Below are 24572 nucleotides of genomic sequence, written 5' to 3' on the forward strand. Positions count from 1 at the left end.
GACAGCTTTCTGTCTCGTCTGCTTAGAACCAGAAAAACACACTTTAAGGATCCTCATGTAGGTGTAGAGGATCACACACACAGGAACACAGACTACTAAAAAAACAGCAACGAGTTCATACACATTATTAACCTTGGTGTCATAACAAGCCAGTTTTATGATGTAATAGTTGTCACAGTAAACCTTATTAATGATGTTCCCACACAGCTGTAAGGAGGCACTCAATGCTATTGTGACAAAAACACCAAAAAAAGGAAGAGACCACGATACAGCAATAAGCACCACGACCTTATTAGAGGTCATATGAGTGTGATATTGCAGAGGATAACAGATAGCAAGATATCTGTCATAAGACATGACGGCTAGGTTAGTAAACTCTAGCACTGCCATAAGTATACCAACAAAACTGCAGGAAGCAGAAGGGAGCAGAAACAGTGTGAATGCCGAGAGGATCTGAACCAGAAGGAATGGAAACAACCCTGTACTACCATACAGTTCATTTACAAACAGGCTGACCAGAAAAAGGTACATAGGTTCATGTAAGCTCCTGTTCACACAGATAACCACAACCAGCAGCACATTGGCACACACTATGAAGACATATAAGGACAAAATCAGCAGGAAATATAAGTATTTAAAACCTCCGTGTCAAAGTAAGCAGCAAGGGTGAAAAGAAAACATATGAAGAGTTCATCATGATTCTCCTGTTGAGTTCAAAGACCTGTACCACAGTATGAGGACTAGAACATCACATGCTGTCTGTCCACAGGTTTCCATGTTAACATGATCACAGAGAGCAGCTCAAGCATCAACACCACCAGGATTCTCACAGGCAGCCGATGATGAGGAGTCATGTGGGACTAACATCTTCATACTTACAGCTCTTATTGGAGGTCAGCACCGTGGTTCGGGGGGGACCTCCAACCAGGGAGTGAGAGTCCTCCGTACTGAACTGGAACTCTGCTCCTGCCTCTTTCTAATTGTCTGGAGTCAGTGGACGCCCACAGCAGCCCGCTGACGTCATCGGCACAGAGACCAGTCACTGGTCGTCTGACAAAATCCCCCTACGACTCCTAATGATGCAATACGTCTCTCAATGGCCCCCTACGACCCCTAATGATGCCCTACGTCTCTCAATGGCCCCCTACGACTCCTAATGATGCGCTACGTCTCTCAATGGCCCCCTACGACCCCTAATGATGCCCTACGTCTCTCAATGGCCCCCTACGACTCCTAATGATGCGCTACGTCTCTCAATGGCCCCCTACGACTCCTAACGATGCGCTACGTCTCTCCATGTCTCTCAACGAGACAAAACAAGACATATTTCTATTAACCCCATCCCACCCTGTACCTAACCCTAAACCCCTGTGCTGAGAAAAGAAGGACAGATAAAGAATCAAAGAGACAAATACAAATAAATTGGAAAAATAATGTGTCTTTCTTCTATTACTCATGACAGCACATAGTGTAATCATTGTGCTTTACAATTCTTATTAGTTATTAAGAGAGAAGTGTAAATCTTTCAAAGTAAGCCAGTAAAGGGTCCAGTTTTTGTAAAATGTTCTGGTTGATCCTCTAAGAGAATATTTGATTTTTTTCTATTTCTAGAAACATCATAAAACTAGGAAGCCATGTGGAGGCTTTCTTTGGTTTAGATGATTCCAGAAGTAGATGTGCTCTGTGTATTCTACATCTGTTACAGATGCCATCCATACAGTATAGGCCAGAAGTTTGGTTACACCTTCTCATTCAATGTTTCCTTTCTTTTGATGACTATTTACATTGTGGATTATCACTGAAGCCATCAAAACTATGAATGAACACGTGGAATTATGTACTCAACAAAAAAGTGTAAAATAACTGAAAACATGTCTTGTATTTTACTTTGCTTCTTTGATAGCGCTGCAAACCCTTGGTGTTCTCTAAATGAGCTTCATGAGGTAGTCCCTGATATGGTTTCACTCCACAGGTGGGCCTTTTCAGGGTTCATTAGTGGAGTTTCTTCCTTATTAATGGAGTTGGGACCATCAGTTGTGTTGTGCAGAAGTCAGGTTGATACACAGCCGACAGCCTATTGGACGACTGGTGGAATTCATATTATGGCAAGACCCAATCAGCTGAGAGAAAAGAAACAAGTGGCCATCATTACTTTAAGAAATTAAGCTCAGTCGGTCCTGAAAATTGGGAAAACTTTGAATGTGTCCCCAAGTGCAGTCGCAAAAAACATCATGCACTACTAGGAAACTGGCTCACATGAGGATCCCCCAGGAAAGAAAGACCAAGAGTCCCCCCCCCCCCCCAGGAAAGGAAGACCCAGAGTCCCCTCTGCTACTGAGGATAAGTTCCTTTGAGTCCCAGCCTCAGAAATCACAAGTTACAGCAGCTCAGATTAGAGACCAGATGAATACCACACAGAGTTCTAGCAGCAGACACATCTCTAGAACAACTAGTAAGAGGAGACTGGATCAGGCCTTCATGGTCCAATAGCAGCTAGGAAACCACGGCTAAGGAGAGGAAACAAGGCTAGGATGATGAGTCCAAGTTTGAGATCTTTGGTTCCAACCGCCGTGTCTTTGTGCGACGAGAACAGGTGACGGATGGATTCTACAGGCCTGGTTTCCACCGTGAAGCATGGAGGAGGAGGTGTGATGGTGTGGGGGGGGCTTTGCTGGTGAAACTGTTGAGGAATTATTCAAAACTGAAGACATACTGAACCAGCATGGCTACCAAAGCATCCTGCAGCAGACCCAAGAGACAGAAGGTGGCTCTGGGGATGTGGACCTCTCTGTTGGGCAAAGAGCTGGAACTTGTGCGGGAGGTGGAGCTCTAACAGTTGAATCTGGAGGGACTCCATAGTTAGGCTGGGGCAATGATGGAGATACTTGGAGAGGACTTCTGTGCTAGTCATGGATTGTCCATAACAAAAAACATGTTCCAACATAGAGATGTTTATAAATGTACGTGGTACCAGAGCACCCTAGGCCAAAGGTTAATGATCGATTTCATAATCTTTTCATCTGATTTGAGGCCGTATTTTTTGGACACTCGGGTGAAGAGCGGGGCGGAACTGATCACCATCTGGTGGTGAGTTGGGTCAGGGGATGGGGAAGGCTCTGGACAGACCTGCTAAGCCCAAACGGGTAGTGCGGGTAAACTGGGAACGTCTAGAGGAGGCCCCTGTCCGTCGGACTTTCAACTCACACCTCCGGCGGAACTTTTCGGACATCCCTGTGGAGGCTGGGGGCATTGAACCTGAGTGTACAATGTTCAAAGTTTCCATTGTTAAAGCTGCGGTGGGGAGCTGTGGTCTTAGGGTCTTAGGTGCCTCAATGGGCGGTAACCCACAAACACCCTGGTGGACACCGGTGGTAAGGGAAGCCGTCTGACTAAAGAAGGAGTCTTTACGGGATATGTTATCTGAGAGGACTCCGGAGGCAGTTGCAAGGTACCAATAGGCCCGAAAGGGCTCCAACCTCTGGCTTGACAGAAGCAAAGGAGCGGGTGTGGGAGATATTTGGAGAAGACATGGAGACTGACTTTCTGTCGGCACTAAGGTTTTTCAGGAAAACCGTTTGCTATCTCAGGAGGGGAAAGTGGGGAACCATCAAAGCTTTGTACAGTAAGGATGGGACATTGTTCACCTCAAATGAGGAAGTACTGGGGCGGTGGAAGGAGCACTTTAAGGAACTCCTAGGTCCAGCTAATACGCCCTCTATTGTAGAGGCAGAGCTGGGGGATGATGGGGGATTGTCTTCAATTTCCCTGGTGGAAGTTGCTGAGGTAGTTAAACTACCCCACAGTGGCAAAGCCCCAGGGATTAATGAGATCCGTCCAGAAATGTGGAATGCTCTGGGTGTGGAGGGGCTGCCTTGGTTGACACGCTTCTTCAACATTACGTGGAGGTCTGGGACAGTGCCTAAGGAGTGTCAGACCGGGGTGGTGGTTCCCTTCTTGTTCCCCAATTACAGGGGTATCCCACTTCTCAGCCTCCCTGGTAAAGTCTACTCCAGGGTGCTGGAAAGGAGGGTTCGGCCGATAGTCGAACCTCGGATTGAAGAGGAACAATGCGGATTCCGTCCTGGCCGTGGAACAACGGACCAGATCTTCACTCTCACAAGGATCCTACAAACCCGTCCCAAAAAACTTTACTTTGTTGGGAGTTATGAACTATTTCATTTAAAAGTGCTCTAAATAAATATTAAATATTTTGAAGTGGAGGTGTCCTGTTTATGCCAAGTTTGTGAATCACATTTTTAACACATTGTAAAATATTTAAGTTTAATGCTTTGTTGTTCCCTTCTGTTCTGCAAAATGCTGATGCTTGGCTAAATCAACTTTTAGCGTCTGTATGGAGCATACCGGGCAGAGCAGCAGCTTGACCTTGGCACTGTGAGATGACGTAGAGTGACTCAGATTTACGCTTATTTGAGTAATTGCATTAAATTATATAGTGTACTCTAGGGTGTCTGATCTGCTCCCTGTTTGTGCTCCCTGTCTGATCTGCTCCCTGGATGTGCTCTCTGTCTGATCTGCTCCCTGCATGTGCTCCCTGTCTGATCTGCTCCCTGTATTTGCGCTTTGCAGAGCCGTCTACAAGGCAGCCTCTCTGGAATTACGTCACGCAACAAAGTACCATAGTATTGTGTGCAAAAGGTCAGTCAATTTAAGTACACACTTATGGTCCCATGATAAACAGCGAAAACCAGATATTTTCATTTCATTTGTTTAGTTTTGATGTATAACGGGGTCTGGTAAGTAGATCCAGAAATCTCCCTCCTGCCGAAATTCTGTGACCTGGATACAGAGGACAGCAACCTTGCGGCCTTTTAGTGGTTGTTTTAGTGACGTTAAGGCAAGATAGGGTGGCTTTCAGTCCGGCCTGGTCTCACAGAATTCCGTGAAATGATCACAGACTGTTAACATCGCATTCAAAACAATGCCAATGTAAAGTCAACGAGAAGATGATGTAGCATTAGGAGTGACTATGGTGGCGAGCAGTATCAAAGCCCAAAAATCTGCATAATGAGGTTGGTGGGGGGGTCAAACAACACAGGACGTTTACCCAGAGAGACCGGGGATCGTGTCCCATGTGTAATGTGTCCTTAACTTGCTTTCTTCATTTTCATAAACCCATCTGCCCGTTCTTCTCATGTGTCACGTAACAGTAAGCCCACCCACAGCCTTTTCCGGTCTTTTAGCAGTTGTTCCAGTGATGTAAAGCTGAGAAAGGGTCTCTGTCAGTCGGACACAAAGCTCTGCAAGGTAGCCTTCTTTTAGGGGTTCTTTCAGTGATGTTAAGTTGAGAAAAGGTCTCTGTCAGTCTCTGCCAAATCTTGCTTTGTTGTATAGGCCTCTGGAAAGGCTTGAATGGGAGGAACGGTATCCCTGTTCTGAACTCGAGCAGTCGTTTCTTGTTGGACTTCTGTGCTAGTCATGGTTTGTCCATTACGAACACCATGTTATTACATAATGCTCATACTTGTATGATTTTGTGATCGTATTGTCTGATCTGAGGCCACGTGTTCTGGATGGACACTCAAAGAGAGGACCTGAATTGTCAATTGATCACCATCGGGTGACTTGGTTTGGGAAAAGACTCTTGATAGACCTCGTGAACTCAAACTGGTAATGAGGGTGAACTTGGAACATTTGGAGGACGCCCCTTTGCAACAGACTTTCAACTCGGACAGAGCATTTCTGGCATTCTTGTTGGGGTCAGGGCCATTAAATCCAATTGGGCAGTTCTGTGGTAACCCTTGAACACTGTGGTAAACACCGGTGGTCAGGGAAGCCTTTGGACTAAAGGAGTCCTCCTGGGATTTGTTTTTCTATACGACCCTAGAGGCAGTTGTAACGTACTGACAGGCCCGAAGGCCTAGAGTTGTTTGCAGCTAAGAGCCCATGCTCTGTTGCCGGTCTCCAATCCAGCTGACACGAAGGCTGTCTCAGATCTGCAGGTAGACTGCCATCATCCTTCTGAGAGCCTTTGTCACAGCCCGCCTTCCTTGGTCACCAGGTCTTCACCTTTAACGTTCTGCTGGGCCTCCAGAGGGTCTAGGCCATCCACATCCTGCTCTCCCTCCAGAAGTTCTACGCCCTGATGTCTTGCTTGGCCTCCAGAGGGTCTAGGCCATCCACATCCTGCTCTCCCTCCAGAGGGTCTAGGCCATCCACATCCTGCTATCCCTCCAGAGGTTCTACGCCCTGACGTACTGCCCAGCCTCCAAAGGGTCTCCACCATCCGTCACCCTGTTCGGCAAACAGAGGGAATCTGGTTTCGCCAAAAGGGATTAGCTTTCAACGCCAGCCTCTGTTGTCTTCAGTTTTTTTCTTCTTTGCATCTCTCCCTGTGTACTTTGATTCCTATTGTTTGGACATCTATTGTTGTAGCAATTTTAATTTTAATAAACCTTCAACACTTCAACACTCCCACCTTGTGTCTACCCTCTGTATTTTGGGTCAAAGCCGGCACAAACATTAACAGTAATGTTCTTGGCCTTAGTTAGAAAGACACCAAGGCATGTAATAATCTCGATGGAAATATACCATCAATCTGATTGGACGAACGTATCATGTGGGTCTGGCTGCTTGAGAATTTCAAACCACTGTCATGGCGGCTCGGACAAAATATGATCTCATATTTTATGAAAATAGTTCACAGTTGTTAAATTTGCCTTCATGTCAGATCGACAAAGTTCAGTCTGAAATATTTTTGTCTACTTCTACTGGATTTAACGGATTCACATGAAGATGGGCATTGGCCATCTTTCTGACGCTCAGCATTTTTTCAAATGCACGTTAAAGTTGCGTGATGTCACCCTTAGGAATAGAGTGGAGCACCGCCCAACCACGCATGCTGGTACTAGGTTGCCACCCCCCTCAAGTTTGGATCCCTATTGATATATTTAGTCTTTATGCAGATGTCATTATCATCAATTTCATCATCATCGATTACCGGAAGCAACCCAACCCAACGAAATTTGGAGGAGTCTCTCGACGTGAGAGGACGCTGGCGTGTCTGTCGCCGCTTCTCATGCTCAACAAGCACAATTGCACAACTCCAGCCTCTGATCCTGCTGCCTTTTTTCTAAGTTTGATACTAGTTGGATTCACTTTCTCACATTCTGCAACTTTTTCTCCATGCGCTCTGGCTACGCTACGGCTCTGCTAAACCAGCGGCTTTTTCCAGCTGCTACACTACCTTGCAGAGTTGTCGACTGGCTACTTCCAAACCATGGCTTTACTCCGACGATCCTAATTTTCTAAACGCTGTAATTATCACTGATGACAGCTTGATCCTCCACAGTGGTCTCTGTTGAGGCTTGGCTGGTCTGTGACTTGCAAGCTAGCGCCGGCTAGCGCCGGCTAGCGTTTGCAAGCTAGCGGTCTCCACCGACATCATGGCTTTCCTACGATACTCCGCCTCAGGAATCTCTCCTCACACATCGTACCGATTAACGTCTGCCTTGAGGTGATTACATCTCTCCGTCTCCTACGTCGCCCCCGCTATGTGCATAGGGCTGCCCGACATAAATTTGTTTACATGGACACATCCCCGGCTTCTCCTGCTATTCGGTGCATCACTACTCAGCGACGACGTCATCAGAGTGAGTCGCGCCTACATTTATTTAACCTACGGCCCTTCGTACGGGCTGTTGATGTCATCCCCCAGGCTAGTACATCTGTCCATATGTCGGCCTCATTTATGCTTCTGAACATTCGCTCACTAAACAATAAAGCTCCACTCATACAGGACATCATAACTGACAGGAAACTGGATTTCCTGTGTTTGACTGAAACTTGGCAGAACCAAATGGACTTTTTTGCACTTAACCAAGCTACCCCCCAAGGCTATAGTTACATTCAAAAGCCCCGTAGTTCTGGACGTGGTAGGGGACTGGCTGTTATACATCATACAGATATCCAGATAAAAGAATTTCCAGTACAGACCTCTTCATTTGAGTGCATTCACCTTGCTCTGTCTGGGCCTCTGCGGCTACAGGTGGTCCTTGTCTATCGCCCACCTAAGCCATCTGCCAACTTCCTGCCTGAGCTTTCTGACCTTCTTGCTCTGATTTGCCCCAACTCTCCAGCTACCATCCTCCTTGGTGACTTTAACATCCATGTTGATTCCAGAGATGCTCACGCTGCAGAATTCTTGTCACTACTGGACTGCTTTAATTTTACACAGCATGTTAACGGCCCCACTCATGCTAAAGGTCATACACTGGACCTGGTTTGCTCTTCAGGTATAACTCCCACACTGCTACAAACTCTTGACCTTGCTATCTCTGATCACCTTGCTTTCATCTTCTGTTTCTGCGCACGCACGCAGGAAATGTGTTAAAAGGACCATTGCATATCGTAAAATTAAACAAGTGTGCACATCAAAACTATCCTGTACTCTTGCAGGCCATCTTACCAGCGATCCCCCAAACTGCACAGCTGATGACTTGGTTAATCACTACAACCTAGCCCTGTCACGTAGCTTGGACTCTGTAGCCCCCCTCATCACTCGATCTGTCTCATTCTCCTGTCCTGCTCCCTGGTTCACTGCTGAACTCCGCCGCATGAAGGCCACAGGGCGGAGGCTGGAGAGATACTATAAAAAATCTGGCCTCACTGTCCACCAGGAAGCCTACAACAACCATGTAAAGAACTACAAAACTGCTCTGTCCTGTGCAAAAACTAACTACTACTCGACACTCATTGGCAACCAACAACATCAACCTAAGCAGCTTTTTTCCACTATCAACCGCCTACTTTCTCCACCTGACCCTCCTCAACCATCTGACGCTGCTGGCCTATGCTCCAGGTTCCTGGAACATTTCCAGAAAAAGGTTGAAACCATCCACCAGCAATTGCAACTGTCCAGCTCCCCCCACCCAACTACACCGGTGCTGGACATAAACTCTTCAACTGTCTCCACGTCGCAGGACTGCCTCTCCTCTTTCTACCTGCTTAATACAGCTCAAGTTCTTGAGCTAGTATCTAAAGCTAAGACCTCGACCAGTGAACAGGATCCAATGCCGACTACCTTGGTCAAGGCGTGTCTTCCAACTCTTTGTCCCACACTGGTCAACATCATCAACACCTCGCTGTCCTATGGGGTGGTCCCCACCAGCTTTAAAACTGCGGCGGTGATCCCTACACTCAAAAAACCTGGCCTGGACCCAGATGATCCAAATCACTATCGCCCAATCTCCAACCTACCTTTTACATGCAAGTTATTGGAAAGAGCTGTGGCAGCCCAACTCAACCATCACATGCTACATCACAACCTCTATGAGCCATTTCAATCTGGCTTCCGAACACATCATAGCACAGAAACTGCCCTCATCAAAATCACAAATGACCTTCTCATGGCAGCTGACTCTGGCCATGTCAGCATCTTAATTCTTCTCGACCTCTCTGCAGCCTTTGACACAGTCTCCCACTTCATTCTTCTCACTCGCCTCTCCAAACTCATTGGCCTCACTGGTACTGTGTATACTTGGTTTCATTCCTATCTCACCAACAGGCAACAATACATCCCCCTTAAGGGCACCTGCTCTGAATTTGCGCCAGTCTCACATGGAGTGCCTCAAGGATCAGTACTTGGCCCGCTACTATTCAATATCTACATGCTAGCCCTTGGGATGATCATCCGGAAACATGGACTCCTCTTCCACTGCTATGCGGATGATACCCAGCTCTACATTAATACTAAGCCATCTACTCCCCTTCCACCAGTGCCACTAATCAACTGCCTGAAGGACATCAAGAACTGGTTGGACAGTAACCTCCTCAAACTAAATAACGACAAAACAGAACTCATGGTGTTTGCCCCTCAGTCACTTCTCAAAAAGGTTAGTGACATCACATTGGATGTGGATGGCTGCTCTATCTCTGCATCCCCTCAAGTACGCAACCTGGGCGTCATCATGGATTCCACCCTTTCCTTCCAACAGCACATCAAAAACACTACTAAAACTGCCTTTTACCATCTCAAGAACATTTCCAGACTCCGACAGTGGCTTTTCAATTCTGTAGCTGAGACCCTCTTCCACTCCTTCATCACCTCCCGTCTTGATTACTGCAACGGTATCCTTCTTGGTCTGCCTAGCAAATCTACTGACAGACTTCAGTATGTCCAGAACTCTGCGGCTAGGATGCTCACCCACACAAAACCTGGACTTCACATCACTCCAATCCTGAAGAAGCTACACTGGCTGCCTATCAAGTCCCGGATCAAATATAAAATTCTCGTACTGACATACCAATCTCTCCATGGACTTGCACCTCAGTACCTAACAGATGTGCTCCGCCCATACACTCAGTCCCGGTCCCTGCGGTCCTCTGACAAGGACCTGCTTGCTGTCCCTAAATCCAGGCTACGGACATTTGGTGACAGAGCCTTCTGTGTCAGCGCACCATCGCTCTGGAACCAGCTTCCTTTTGCTATTCTCTCTGCCTCCTCTATTATAACCTTTAAAACCCAGCTTAAAACATACCTCTTCACTGAGGCTTATGGCATTTAATCTCTCCTTGCCACCTCTTAACCCCCCCCCCCTGTTTGTTAAGCGTTGGGTTTGTGAAAGGCGCTCTATAAGTCAAAATTATTATTATTATTATTATTATTATCAAACACAAGTAATAGTTTATACATATTTATAAATTCATCCCACCACTGCTGCCTCGCATCCACCCATGTTCTTGCCATGATTTTGAGGTGACTAGGAAGTTTCTCTTGGAGACGAGCCAGACTTTACGAGGGGGGACACGTCATCTCATCCGGAGTTTGTTTAAGAGGATTTCTTTCAGTGGAAGTGGATTGGATGATCCTGAACCTGTCACTCCAGCCTCTTCTGCACCTAAGGCCAACCTTCCACTAAATTACTTTCCAAGACATTGCACTGTCACAGACAAATGTCCAATATGGGAATGAAATCCTGTGTCTTGCTAGAGTCGGGGAGTTCTGTTGCCCCTCTAAAAAAGAAGATAATAAAACAAAGACGGTTAGCTCCATGGTATAACACTGAAACTCGCAAATTTAAACAAATATCACGGAAACTTGAGAAGATCTGGCGCTCCACCAAACTGGAAAATTCTCGTTTAATCTGGCAAGATAGTCTTAAAACGTATAGGAAGGCCCTCCGTAATGCCAGAGCAGCGTACTACTCGTCATTGATAGAGGAAAATAGGAACAACCCCAGGTTTCTTTTCAGTACTGTAGCCAGGCTAACAGAAGGTCACAGCTCTACTGAGCCAAGTATTCCCATAGCTCTTAGTAGTAACGACTTTATGAGGTTCTTCAATGATAAAATTATAACTATTAGAAGCAAAATTCACCAAGACCTGCCTTTAACTGGCTTATCTCTAAACTCAGGAACCTTAGAAACAGCTGTAAAACCAGATACATGTTTTGACTGCTTTGCTTCACTTGATCTTTATCAATTTAATTCAATTATTTCTTCATCTAAACCATCAACCTGCCTCTTAGACCCCATCCCGACTAGGCTTCATCTAAACCATCAACCTGCCTTTTAGACCCTATCCCGACTAGGCTACTTAAAGAAGTTTTACCATTAGTCAACACTTCACTACTAAATATAATCAATTTGTCTTTATTAACAGGCTATGTACCACAGAACTTTAAGGTAGCGGTAATTAAACCTCTTCTGAAAAAGCCAAACCTTGATCCAGATGTTTTAGCCAACTATAGACCTATATCCAACCTTCCATTTCTCTCTAAGATTCTTGAGAAAGCAGTCGCCAAACAGCTGTGCGACTTTCTGCGTAGCAACAGCTTATTTGAGGATTTTCAGTCAGGATTTAGAGTTCATCATAGCACAGAGACAGCACTTGTGAAAATTACTAATGACCTCCTAATTGCATCAGACAAAGGACTTATCTCTGTACTTGTGTTATTAGATCTTAGCGCTGCATTTGATACCATTGACCATTATATCTTATTACAGAGATTGGAACATTTAATTGGCATTAAAGGGACTGCTCTAAGCTGGTTTAAGTCTTATTTATCAGATCGATCTCAGTTTGTTAATGTTAATGATGAATCCTCTGTGCACGCCAAGGTTAGTCATGGAGTCCCACAAGGATCTGTGCTCGGTCCAATCCTGTTCACTTTATATATGCTTCCTTTAGGCAGTATTATTAGGAAACACTCCATAAACTTTCATTGTTATGCAGATGATACTCAATTATATCTATCAATCAAGCCAGATGAAACTAATCAGTTAGCTAAACTTCAAACGTGCCTTCAGGATATTAAAACCTGGATGACCTGTAATTTTCTAATGTTAAACTCAGATAAGTTATTGCTGCGGTAAAGTCGGACATTTTCCAGCTGATTTCAGAACAGGAGGTGACAAAAACACTGTGGTGCGATTCCGATTTAATAAAATATAATCAGACCCACATATCAGCTGGAACAGTCTCTAGTTTTAATTGTAGCTTTCAGAATGTTCTACATGAGATCTGATCTGATTTTAATTAACAACAGACTGGAGATGATCTGTGATCTGAACGGATTTAGTCTCTCTGACTTCTAAACGTCACTATCAGCCAGAATGTCCAGAATAAGACTTTAAATCAGCCAAATAGTTAAAATCCCTCCGATTCGTTGTCATGACAGCGCACATCCCGTGCATACCAGACACTGGGGAGGGACCTTTAGGAATGCGCTTTCCAATTCAAAAAATGGAGAAAGAGCCCGAGTCTGAGCAGTCTGAGCCCCCCCCCCATCAGTTAGAAAGAGAAGGTTGACTGGGAAGACTGGGAAGACTCTTTTGTTTAAACTGTTCCTGTGGTGTTGAGCAACTACAATTCCTGTTAGTCCTATAATTTTATATTATAATGTATTTAAAGTGAATAAATTGTAAGGAAATATAAAATTAAATAGCTCAAGTAAATCGTAAGTGGAAGTGCATCTGTCAATTATATTATAATTGTATGAATGTTCAAAATATTAATCTTTATTTAGAAAAAAATACACATTGGTTGGCCTGTTCATGAGCTTACATCAGCAGTTACACATGTTCAGGGGCATAGGGCGTTATTAATATGCCATGTAAGGTGGTATGTGCTAGAAATGGGTTATCCGGTATTAGTGAGTCTGCCCGTGGGGGGGGCACTGCTGCGCCAGGCAGTGTCCCAAATTGTCCCTCAGAAACATACCACTTGTCCCCCCTTGGGCTTATTAGCAGGTGGTCACCCTACCTACTGCACCACGCTGGCCTCCAGCATCACCCTGGCCTCCAGCACCACCCTGGCCTCCAGCATCACCCTGGCCTCCAGCACCACCCTGGCCTCCAGCACCACCCTGGCCTCCAGCATCACCCTGGCCTCCAGCACCACCCTGGCCTCCAGCATCACCCTGGCCTCCAGCACCACCCTGGCCTCCAGCATCACCCTGGCCTCCAGCACCACTGTGAAGAATCTTGGAGTCATCTTTGATCAGGACATGTCCTTTAATTCCCACTTAAAGCAAATTTCAAGGATCGCCTTTTTTCACCTACGTAATATTGCAAAAATCAGGAATATCCTGTCTAAAAATGATGCAGAAAAACTAGTCCATGCATTTGTTACTTCTAGGCTGGATTACTGCAATTCTTTGTTATCAGGCTGCTCGAAAAAATCCATAAAGACTCTACAGCTGATCCAGAATGCTGCAGCACGTGTTCTGACGGGAATCAGGAAAAGAGATCACGTTTCTCCTGTTTTAGCTTCTCTGCATTGGCTTCCTGTAAAATTTAGAATAGAATTTAAAATCCTTCTTCTCACCTACAAAGCTCTTCATGGTCAGGCTCCATCTTATCTTAAAGAGCTTATAGTACCTTACAACCCTACAAGAGCACTACGCTCCCAGAATGCAGGGTTACTGGTGGTTCCTAGAGTCTCTAAAAGTAGAACGGGAGCCAGAGCGTTCAGCTATCAGGCTCCTCTCCTGTGGAACCAGGTTCCAGTTTGGGTCCAGGGACCAGAGCGTTCAGCTATCAGGCTCCTCTCCTGTGGAACCAGGTTCCAGTCTGGGTCCAGGGACCAGAGCGTTCAGTTATCAGGCTCCTCTCCTGTGGAACCAGGTTCCAGTCTGGGTCCAGGGACCAGAGCGTTCAGCTATCAGGCTCCTCTCCTGTGGAACCAGGTTCCAGTTTGGGTCCGGGAGGCAGACACCGTCTCCACATTTAGGAGTAGGCTTAAAACTTTCCTTTTTGATAAAGCTTATAGTTAGGGCATAGAATTGAATATTGTTAGGGAGTGAGGAGTCGCAGCGTTCGCCTAACACGGCCCACCTGCTTCTCGTCATAGTTGTCAGATTTATCTATCATATAATCAAGAATATAATAGAACTAAAGGGAGACTTGGCATACAGCCCGATCCGGTTGGGGAGAGTTCTAGCCTGATGTGGTCCGGTTGGGGAGAGTTCTAGCCCGACCAGGCTCCTCTCTTTACCTCGTCTCTCTTGGTTTTGCTGTAATAGTTTTAGACAGCTGGGGACTTCCTTTGACACACTGATCTCCTCTCTCCTCTATCTTTCCATCTTTTCATTTATGTGCATCCATGTCCCAGAAATGCGTGTTACTAACCTAGTTACTAACCCAGTTACTAACCTAGCTCTGGGGAGTCATTACCCGGAGTCCTTATGTTCTTTTTTCCCCAGTATGTTCCCTCGGATCAGGGATGCTCCAAAATCAGGGTAGCAGCTGTCGCCATGGTCCCGCTACATGTTCTGCGGTGCCCAGCTACATCCTGCTACCTCCTGCTACTCCCTGCAACGTCCTGCTGTGCCTTGTAATAGCGCACAGTGCCCTGCTATTCCATGAACTACTACAAACTACTATTTTTTCTATTTTTGTTATTTCCACTCTTCATTAACCCCAACCGGCCCGTCAGACACCGCCTACCAAGAGCCTGGGTCTGACCGAGGTTTCTGCCTGAAAGGAAGTTTTTCCTCTCCACTGTGGCCCTGTTGCTGCTCTGGAGGAAACTAGAACTGTTGGGTCCTTGTAAATTCTGGAGTGTGGTCTATCTGTAAAGTGTCTTGAGATAACGCTTGTTATGAATTGATACTATAAATAAAATTGAATTGAATAAAATAAAATTGAATTAAATTAAATTGAAAAATTCTGTGGTCTCAATCATTTGGTTTAAGGTGTTCATAAAACTCAGTCCCAGTCAGTCTTTTCCCGTCTGTTCCAAACTGTTTGATATTATCTGAGACGGCACCAAACAGGAAGCAGCAGACTGGGTAGAGTCAGTGTTGTTTATGGTTTCATGGTGTTGTGCAAAAACGAAATGTGTTATATTTTTCAAGCATCACTTAGAAACCAGCAGCTACTCGTTGCCACAGCGACCAGGTCCTCTGGTACTGAGGTCCGACCGCTGCTGTGGGCGTCTGCTCACTGGAAAAGGTTAAAAGACGCAGAGCAGAGGTTGGAGCTCAGTTAGACTGGACTCCCAGTCCCACTGAAGCAGATGAATGTTAGCATTCTCCCAATGTCATCAACTGTTGGGTAATGTCTGACCTTTAGTATTACAGCAGACACTTGGTGAAGGGCATGTTTGATGAACTCATTCTCTCCTGTTTGTTGATTGAATGCTGTTTGGGATCAATGTCTTATCTGAACACAGTCTGAAGAAAGCTGGAAATGTTGGACTAACCTTTCAGAAATCCTTTAATGAAATGTTACACCATGAAGTTATCTTGTAAAATGTTATAACGTTTGTTTTTCAGAGTCAGGAGGATCATGGTAAATACTACGCAGGTTTTAACAGGTTTTAGCAGGTTTGACACATAAGTCCTTTAACCCTTGATATGTTCTTTAGGTGATAGTAGGCTGACTTTGTAATTGTCTTAATGTGGCTGTTAAAATTCAGGTCTGAGTCCATGACTACACCAAGATTTCTGGCTTTGTCTGTTGTTTTTAACATTGTTGTTTGAAGCTGAGCGCAGATTTTTAATCGTTCCTCTTTTGCTCCAAAAACAACCACCTCAGTTTTTCCTTCATTTAATTTCAGAAAGTTCTGGCACATCCAGTCGTTAATTTGTTTGATGCACTTAGTCAGTTTTTGTATTTGACTATAGTCCCCTGGCGATAAGGTTATGTAAATTTGTGTGTCGTCCGCATAACTATGTTAACTTATTTTGTTGTTCTCCATTATCTGGGCCAGTGGGAGCATGTAGATGTTAAACAGAAGAGGCCCCAGAATAGAGCCTTGCAGAACTCCGCACGTCATATTTGTACGCTCAGATGCATAATTACCTATAGACACAAAGTAATCCCTATTCTTTAGGTAGGATTCAAACCAGTTTAGTACTGAGCCAGAAAGTCCTACCCAGTTTTCCAATCGGTCTAGTAGTATGTCGTGGTCGACCGTGTCAAATGCAGCACTGAGATCAAGTAATACTAAGATTGAAATTTTGCCATTATCTGTGTTAAGGTGGATGTCATTAAAGACTTTGACAAGACCCGTCTCAGTGCTGTGGTGTGGTCGGAAACCAGACTGAAAGGTATCAAAACTGTTGTTTAGTGACAGGAAATGGTTGAGTTGTTGAAAAAACGCTTTTTCAATGATTTTACTTAAAAAGCTGAAGGTTTGATATTGGCCTATAGTTGCTCATTAGTGATGTGTCTAGATTGTTCTTTTTTAAGAGTGGCTTGATTACTGCAGTTTTCAGGGCCTGTGGAAAGATACCTGAAAGAAGAGACGTGTTCACTATCTGTAGAAGATCCGAAGCCAAACAATTTGAGACATTTTTGAAAACTCCCGTCTGTAGAATATCAAGGCAACAGGTCGAGGTTTTCAGATGTTGCATAATGTCCTCCAGGTTTTTATGGTTGATCGTATGAAATTCTGTCATATTGGAACTAGTTTTGCTTGAACACTGTGACAACACATATCCTGGACTTGATATGGAGGCACTGACTGTTTGTCTAATCTTCTGAATTTTGTCTTTGAAGAAGGAGGCAAAGTCATTGCAGGCCTTGGTAGATAAAAGTTCAGATGCTACTGGTACTGGAGGGTTTGTTAACCTATCAACAGTAGCAAACAAAGCACGTGAATTATTATTGTTTCTAGAGATAATATCAGAGAAGAAGGACCTTCTTGCATTCCTCAGTTCCAAATTATAAATGCGAAGTCTCTCTTTATAGGTGTTATAATGGACCAGGAGATTTGTTTTTCTCCACCTTCGTTCAGCGTTCCTTCACTCTCTTTTTCTGTTCTCACCAGTAGGACATTTCTCCATGGAGATCTTTTCTTACCAGAGACAACTTTGGCCTTAGCTGAGAACTGAGGACAGAGCTTCACAACTTCTCTCTGATAGGTTACACCCACTCAGCCTAAAGAGGAATCAGCAAAACATTAAAAACGTACTGAACATGTTTTTGTCTAAACAAAGAAAAAGAGCATTTAATCTGAATAGTTGTGTGTGCACGTACAGAGCTTTGTTGGAGGCTTTGACCACTGGCAGCAGCCTCAGAAGAGCCTCCTCTGAAGCAGAGTATTTCTTCAGGTCCAACATATCCAGATCTTTTTCTTGGTTTTGGACCCAGCGAGAAAGTTAAACGAGACCACAAACACACACACAAACACACAGACTGACACACACAGAGATACACATACACACATAGTGTGTTGCAATGTCTGGGGGGACATGGAAATTGATGGTGGTGTAAATATTCATGAAAAAGGACCGGTCTGTGAACGAGTAACACAGATTTAATAATAAAAAACAACACACTGGCCCTTTAACCCCTGTGTTGTCTTCCTGTCCACCAGGAATTTGTCGTCCTTCCGGGTCTTGATTTCCAGCAGTTTTGGCATTTCTTTCTTTGCTTTTGACACTTTTTAAAACAGTTTTGTCAAAAAAAAATTCCTTACATGGTCAATAAACCTAATTTATGACAGATGTTTTAACTTTTTCTTAGTTTTGTTTTCTTTTTTTTCAACACTTTGGAGCTTTTTTCACTGTTTATTACTTTTTGGTAGCGTTTTCAACGCTACGTAACACTAACTTTATGGTCAACAATCTTTATTTATAGGAAATTATACCTGATGTTTGAGTTAGAAAAGCAGAAATTAGGAATTATTGAGACTAAAATTAAAGGAATGGATGTTGGTGGATAATCACAGACTGGAATACTTTTACTTGAACTGCTTTTAATTAAAAAGAACATTGATAAACAACAACATGAGGACAACATGAGGACGACTAGAAGACAACATGAGGACAACGTGAGGACAACATGAGGACAACGTGAGGACAACGTGAGGACGACGTGAGGACAACATGAGAACAATGCATCCGTAACTTATTCTCATCTTGTAAAAAAATGATTTTTTGTCTTCAGTACATGAGTCATGACACTTTTAAAAATTTAAACTTGAAATTAAAACGGATCCTAAACGTCAAGTCTCGAGACGGTCTCAGGTCCGGCCTTTGACCTCAGGTTAACTCAACAATAAAGTAACGACCTGCATATAAAACATTTGAAAATTAAATTACAGTTCAAGTTTTCAGAAATAGGAGAATTGAAGAATGGTATTCCCAACAAAAAATAAGGGGCCTAGATGTACAGTGGGGTTCAAAAATGTGGGCCCCCCAGGTAAAAGTTTGCATTAATGTGCATAAGAAGCCAAGAAAAGATGGAAAAAAAGGTAATTTTTGTGACATATTACACAAACGTCTAATCTGTCATTAGGGATAACCCACTTTACAAATGCCCAACATTTTGGTACGTGCTCTGGTTTATCAGCATTTCTTTAAACCAATAACAATCATCAAGGGCGGGGCTAAACGTCGGACGGAGCCACGGTGCCGCTGCTAAATAGTCTCAGGAAGAAAGTTGTTTTGGTGGAACATGTGTACGTTCAGAAGTAGTTTTAATCATCAACAGAGACTCTGATTGGACAGATAGTCTAGCTAGCTGTCTGGATTTACCCTGCAGAGATCTGAGGACCAGGTAACCATAGTCCTCAGATTGGACAGATAGTCTAGCTAGCTGTCTGGATTTACCCTGCAGAGACCTGAGGACCAGGTAACCATAGTCCTCAGATTGGACAGATAGTCTAGCTAGCTGTCTGGATTTACCCTGCAGAGATCTGAGGACCAGGTAACCATAGTCCTCAGATTGGACAGATAGTCTAGCTAGCTGTCTGGATTTACCCTGCAGAGACCTGAGGACCAGGTAACCATAGTCCTCAGATTGGACAGATAGTCTAGCTAGCTGTCTGGATTTACCCTGCAGAGACCTGAGGACCAGGTAACCATAGTCCTCAGATTGGACAGATAGTCTAGGTAGCTGTCTGGATTTACCCTGCAGAGATCTAAGGACCAGGTAACCATAGTCCTCAGATTGGACAGATAGTCTAGCTAGCTGTCTGGATTTACCCTGCAGAGACCTGAGGACAAGTTAACCATAGTCCTCAGATTGGACAGATAGTCTAGCTAGCTGTCTGGATTTACCCTGCAGAGACCTGAGGACCAGGTAACCATAGTCCTCAGATTGGACAGATAGTCTAGCTAGCTGTCTGGATTTACCCTGCAGAGATCTGAGGACCAGGTAACCATAGTCCTCAGATTGGACAGATAGTCTAGCTAGCTGTCTGGATTTACCCTGCAGAGATCTGAGGACCAGGTAACCATAGTCCTCAGATTGGACAGATAGTCTAGCTAGCTGTCTGGATTTACCCTGCAGAGACCTGAGGACAAGTTAACCATAGTCCTCAGATTGGACAGATAGTCTAGCTAGCTGTCTGGATTTACCCTGCAGAGACCTGAGGACCAGGTAACCATAGTCCTCAGATTGGACAGATAGTCTAGCTAGCTGTCTGGATTTACTCTGCAGTGATCTGAGGACCAGGTAACCATAGTCCTCAGATTGGACAGATAGTCTAGCTAGCTGTCTGGATTTACCCTGCAGAGATCTGAGGACCAGGTAACCATAGTCCTCAGATTGGACAGATAGTCTAGCTAGCTGTCTGGATTTACCCTGCAGAGACCTGAGGACCAGGTAACCATAGTCCTCAGATTTAGACAGATAATCCAGCTAGCTGTCTGGATTTACCCTGCTACTATTTGAAGAGTGGTCCAATTTCATTGAATTTCAATTTCAATTTCATTTAGACTAAGGCTTAATACTTGAAAAAAATGTAAATTGAAGAAATAAGTAATATTAGCTCACATGTCCTTGAAGAGCTGAACATAGTTAGTTGAATGATTTATGTAGCTGAAGGTATGCATACAAAGAAGGCTATCACAAACCGGATGGAGGAATAACTAGAAAATGCGTTGCCTGTGGAAAAAGCTTAAAGCCACACTTGATCTCTTTTCTAGACTTGCTCCTTCATGAGAAGCGCAATGAGATACCTGTTGTTGTGATTTGGCACTATATAAATGAAACTGACTTGAATCAAACTGAACTTTTTGTAACTTAAATAATGTTCCCAAAATGGTTCCAGTGGTTCATCCACTTGTAACAGGGTTAACGGTACGTCTGCGTTCTCTTTGCGTCTCTCTACCGGCTGTAGCAGCACTATGTGAGTCTGACAGATCAGGTAGCTGATCTGTAGTTCTCCTTCGAGGGGAACTCGAACTGCGTTGGTTACAACACTGTAGGAACGCCTTTAGGCATGACAGGGCTGAATGCGAATGAAAACTACTCCAATCCTATTGGTCCTAGTCAGAACGGTGGCATGTGACGGCATAACCGTAGGGGCATAAAAGAACACCGGCACATAGCTAATTAGGTTTTTTCTATTCAGCAGGCACGTTGGTAGATGTTGTTTGAAAGATTCCATCTATGCTGGGCCCCGCGGCCGCTGAGGCGGCTCGGCGGTTTCGGTCATGTGGATCGCAGCATGATACCATCTGGTCTTCTGCACATGAGGGCACTGCAATGGTGCCTGAAATCCAAGAGGTTCTCCCCAAGGGGAAGCCCGTTCTGCCTGATACGTGTTATGCACGAATGTCTTTGTACCCTATCGGTGTGGAAGAAGCCTTGGTTCCTGTCCCAAGGACCCGCGCTGGGGGCGCCCTGTCGCCGTGTAATCGTTTTGACAGATGCTTCCCTCACCGGGTGGGGCGCGGTCATGGACGACCGCTCTGCGTGGGGTGTTTGGCAGGAGTATCACTCGTCATAGCACATCAATTGCCTCAAGATACTGGCCGTGTTCCGGGCTCTGGGGAGCTTCCTGCCTGCACTCCTGGGTCACTACGTGCTGGTCAGGTCCAACAATACCGCAGTGGTGGCCTATCTGAATCACCAGGGGGGTCTGCGCTCGCGCCCTCTCTGCAGACTGGCGCATCAGATCCTCCTGTGGTCCCAGCGGAGACTGCTCTCTCTCAGGGCGTTGTTTATCCCTGGGCTTCAGAATCAGGGTAAGGACCTGCTGTCGAGACAGGGGCTGAGGCCCGGGGAATGGCAGATCCACCCCGAGGTGGTGGAGTCCTTGTGTGGAAGCTTTGGACCTATAGACGTGGACTTGTTTGCGTCTCGGGAGACCACAGAGCACTGTGCTCTGTGGTTCTTCATGACGCCCCCAGCCCCGCTAGGGCTGGACGCTATGGTGCGGGAGTGGCCGAGGCTACGTCTGTACGCTCTTCCCCCAGTCGCTCTGCTCCCGAGGATCCTGGAGAGGGTCCGTCAGGAGGGCATCCGCCTGCTTCTTGTAGCGCCATTCTGGCCGACCGAAGTGTGGTCCTCGGACCTGATGGCGATCCTAGACGGTCCGCCGTGGCAGGTCCCTCTGAGGACGCTGGGGTTTCTGCAGGACCGCTTCTCTGCGGGCCTTTCCCCATCCACCCTCGAGTTACGTGGCAGCCATTTCGGCCTTCCACGCCCCTTCGAGGGATGGGTCTCTGGGGTGACTTCCCCTGGTCGTGCGGTTCCTCCGTGGAACCCGGAGGATGAGACCTACATCTCGCCCAAGGATTCCCACCTGGGATCTGGCGGTGGTTCTCGAAGCTTTGGCTGGGGCCCCCTTCGAACCCATGGAGTCGGCTGAGGCCAAGTACCTGACCCTGAAGATGGCCTTCCTCCTTGTTATCACCTCTCTGAGGAGGGTGGGGGACCTCCAGGCTCTTTCGGTTGCTAGAAAAAGGAGAAGAGAAAGAGCCCCAATGCCTGGAGTGAGGTGATGATGTGAGGGCCATCCTGCACCCCATTCCGGGCTACATTCCCAAGGTGCAGTCCACTGTTGCTTGGCCCGTGGTACTGCAGGCGTTTCATCCTCCACCTTATGTGATGGCGGAGGACAGGAGGCTCCATTTGCTCTGCCCTGTCAGAGCACTGTGTCTTCACTCTGAGGTCCTCCCTGGTGGAGGTAGACGGACCAGTTGCTGGTGTGTTTCAGGTCCCCCAAGGCTGGGTTCCCCGCTTCCAAACATGCTATCAGCAACTGGATCGTTCAGACTATCTCCCTGGCCTATCAGGTGCGCGGTTTGCCTTCACCTATGGCTGTAAGGGCTCACTCCACGAGAGGCATACAGCTCTCCTCTCTGGAGCATCTCTCCGGGGGTTTGTGATGCGGCGGGCTGGGCCACTCCTCCCGCCTTCTTCAGGTTCTATAATCTGGACCTTCCCTCCGCACCCGGCACCTGGGTGCTCTCCTCCTAGTCGTGCCCACAGGTTGCTTGCACGCTAGGGCAGGCGGGGTTTCGGCGCGGGTTAGTAGGTATCTCGTTCCCATAGTGTCGTAACCGACGCAGTTCGAGTTCCCCTCGAAGGGGAACGTCTCGGGTTACGTATGTAACCCTTGTTCCCTGAGATAGGGCCTGGAGTGCCGGGCTTCATAGAAAGAGCTAAGAGCTATGTGCCGGTGTGCTTATATGCCCCTACGGTTACGCCGTCACATGCTACCGTTCTCACTAGGACCAATAGGATTGGAGTAGTTTTCATTCGCATTCAGCCCTGTCATGCCTAAAGGCGTTCTCATAGTGTTGTAACCGACGCAGTGTCTCATTCCCCTATCTCGGGGAACAAGGGTTAAATTCGTAACCCGAGACGTTCCAAAGAGATATAACGGGAAAAATCTGTTTCCAACCTCTAGGGGGACCAAAACGGGAAAGGTTCTCTAGTGTTGCTTTGAATGCTTAAGATGAAGGCAAAGTAGTGAGAATGATTAGAAAAGGGGAAATCACAGAATTGTTGAATATTACCAAGGTTGTATAAACCAAAAGTAGAATATTTTAAGATTTTCTAAAAAGCTGTTGCTACACTAACATCTGGCTTAAATGTGTAAGAAGAAGGCGTATGACCCCCTGGCTTGAATAAAATAGAAGAGGTGAGGGGGTCAAAGTGGGACTATAGCAGGTGAGCGGATCAACAACAACCTCTACCCCCCCCCAACCAGCACCAAACAGGAAGCAGCAGACTGGGTAGTTGTTTATGGTTTCATGGCAAAATGTGTTATATTTTTCAAGCATCACTTAGAAACCAGCAGCTACTCGTTGCCACAGCGACCAGGTCCTCTGGTACTGAGGTCCGACCGCTGCTGGGGCGTGCTGCTCACTGGAAAAGGTTAAAAGACGCAGAGCAGAGGTTGGAGCTCAGTTAGACTGGTCCCAGTCCCACTGAAGCAGATGAATGTCAGCATTCTCCAATGTCATCAACTGTTGGGTAATGTCTGACCTTTAGTATTACAGCAGACACTTGGTGAAGGGCATGTTGATGAACTCATTCTCTCTGTTTTGTTGATTGAATGCGTTTGGGATCAATGTCTTATCTGAAACAGTCTGAAGAAAGCTGGAAATGTTGGACTAACCTTTCAGAAATCCTTTAATGAAATGTTACACCATGAAGTTATCTTGTAACATGTTATAATTTTGTTTTTCAGAGTCAGGAGGATCATGGTAAATACTACGCAGGTTTTAATGTTCACACTAAGTGCCTATTTTGACACCGATGTTCTCAAATATTTATATTTATTATCATTATGTCTTATATGTTCTAATTATCTGTGAAATGTGCTGCTGGTTGTCGGTTATCTTGTGAACAGGAGCTTACATGAACCTATGTACCTTTTTCTGGTCAGCCTGTTTGTAAATGAACTGTATGGTAGTACAGGGTTGTTTCATTCTTCTGGTTCAGATCCTCTCGGACATTCACACTGTTTTCTGCTCCCTTCTGCTTCATGCAGATGTTCTGTTTGTACTCTTATGGAACTATACAATTTCATAATTTACCTAATGTTATGACAGATATCTTGCCATCTGTTATCCTCTGCAGTATAACACAAGTATGCATCCTCCAAGGTGCCGTGCTTATTGCTCTAACATGGTTATACCCATTTATTGGAGTTGGGTCACAATATCTTTAAGTTCTCCTTTACAGCTGTGTGGGAACATCATTAAAACAGTTACTGTGCTAACTATGCTATTGTCAAACTGGCCTGCTCTGACACCAGAGAGTGAACAACATTTTGGACTCTCTTACACTTCTCTTGTAGTCTTGTTCCTCTGAGTTTAATCCTCTACACCTACATGAGGATCCTTAAAGTGTGTTTTTCTGGTTCTAAGCAGACGAGACAGAAAGCTGTCAGCACCTGCACCCCCCACCTCGCTTCTC

General features: G+C 45.5%; 1 long non-coding RNA gene across 1 annotated transcript; it reads left to right on the forward strand.

The window, feature by feature from the left end:
- The first annotated feature begins 1892 nt into the window (after nucleotides 1-1892).
- On the forward strand, nucleotides 1893-22121 carry LOC116676917 (uncharacterized). Its single transcript, XR_004328854.1, has 3 exons — nucleotides 1893-2020; nucleotides 11748-11753; nucleotides 22111-22121. It is a non-coding gene; the product is annotated as an uncharacterized LOC116676917 (long non-coding RNA).
- Nucleotides 22122-24572: the final 2451 nt, after the last annotated feature.

This window comes from Etheostoma spectabile, unplaced genomic scaffold, assembly GCF_008692095.1.
Source record: "Etheostoma spectabile isolate EspeVRDwgs_2016 unplaced genomic scaffold, UIUC_Espe_1.0 scaffold00004028, whole genome shotgun sequence".
Classification (NCBI taxonomy): Eukaryota; Metazoa; Chordata; class Actinopteri; order Perciformes; family Percidae; genus Etheostoma; species Etheostoma spectabile.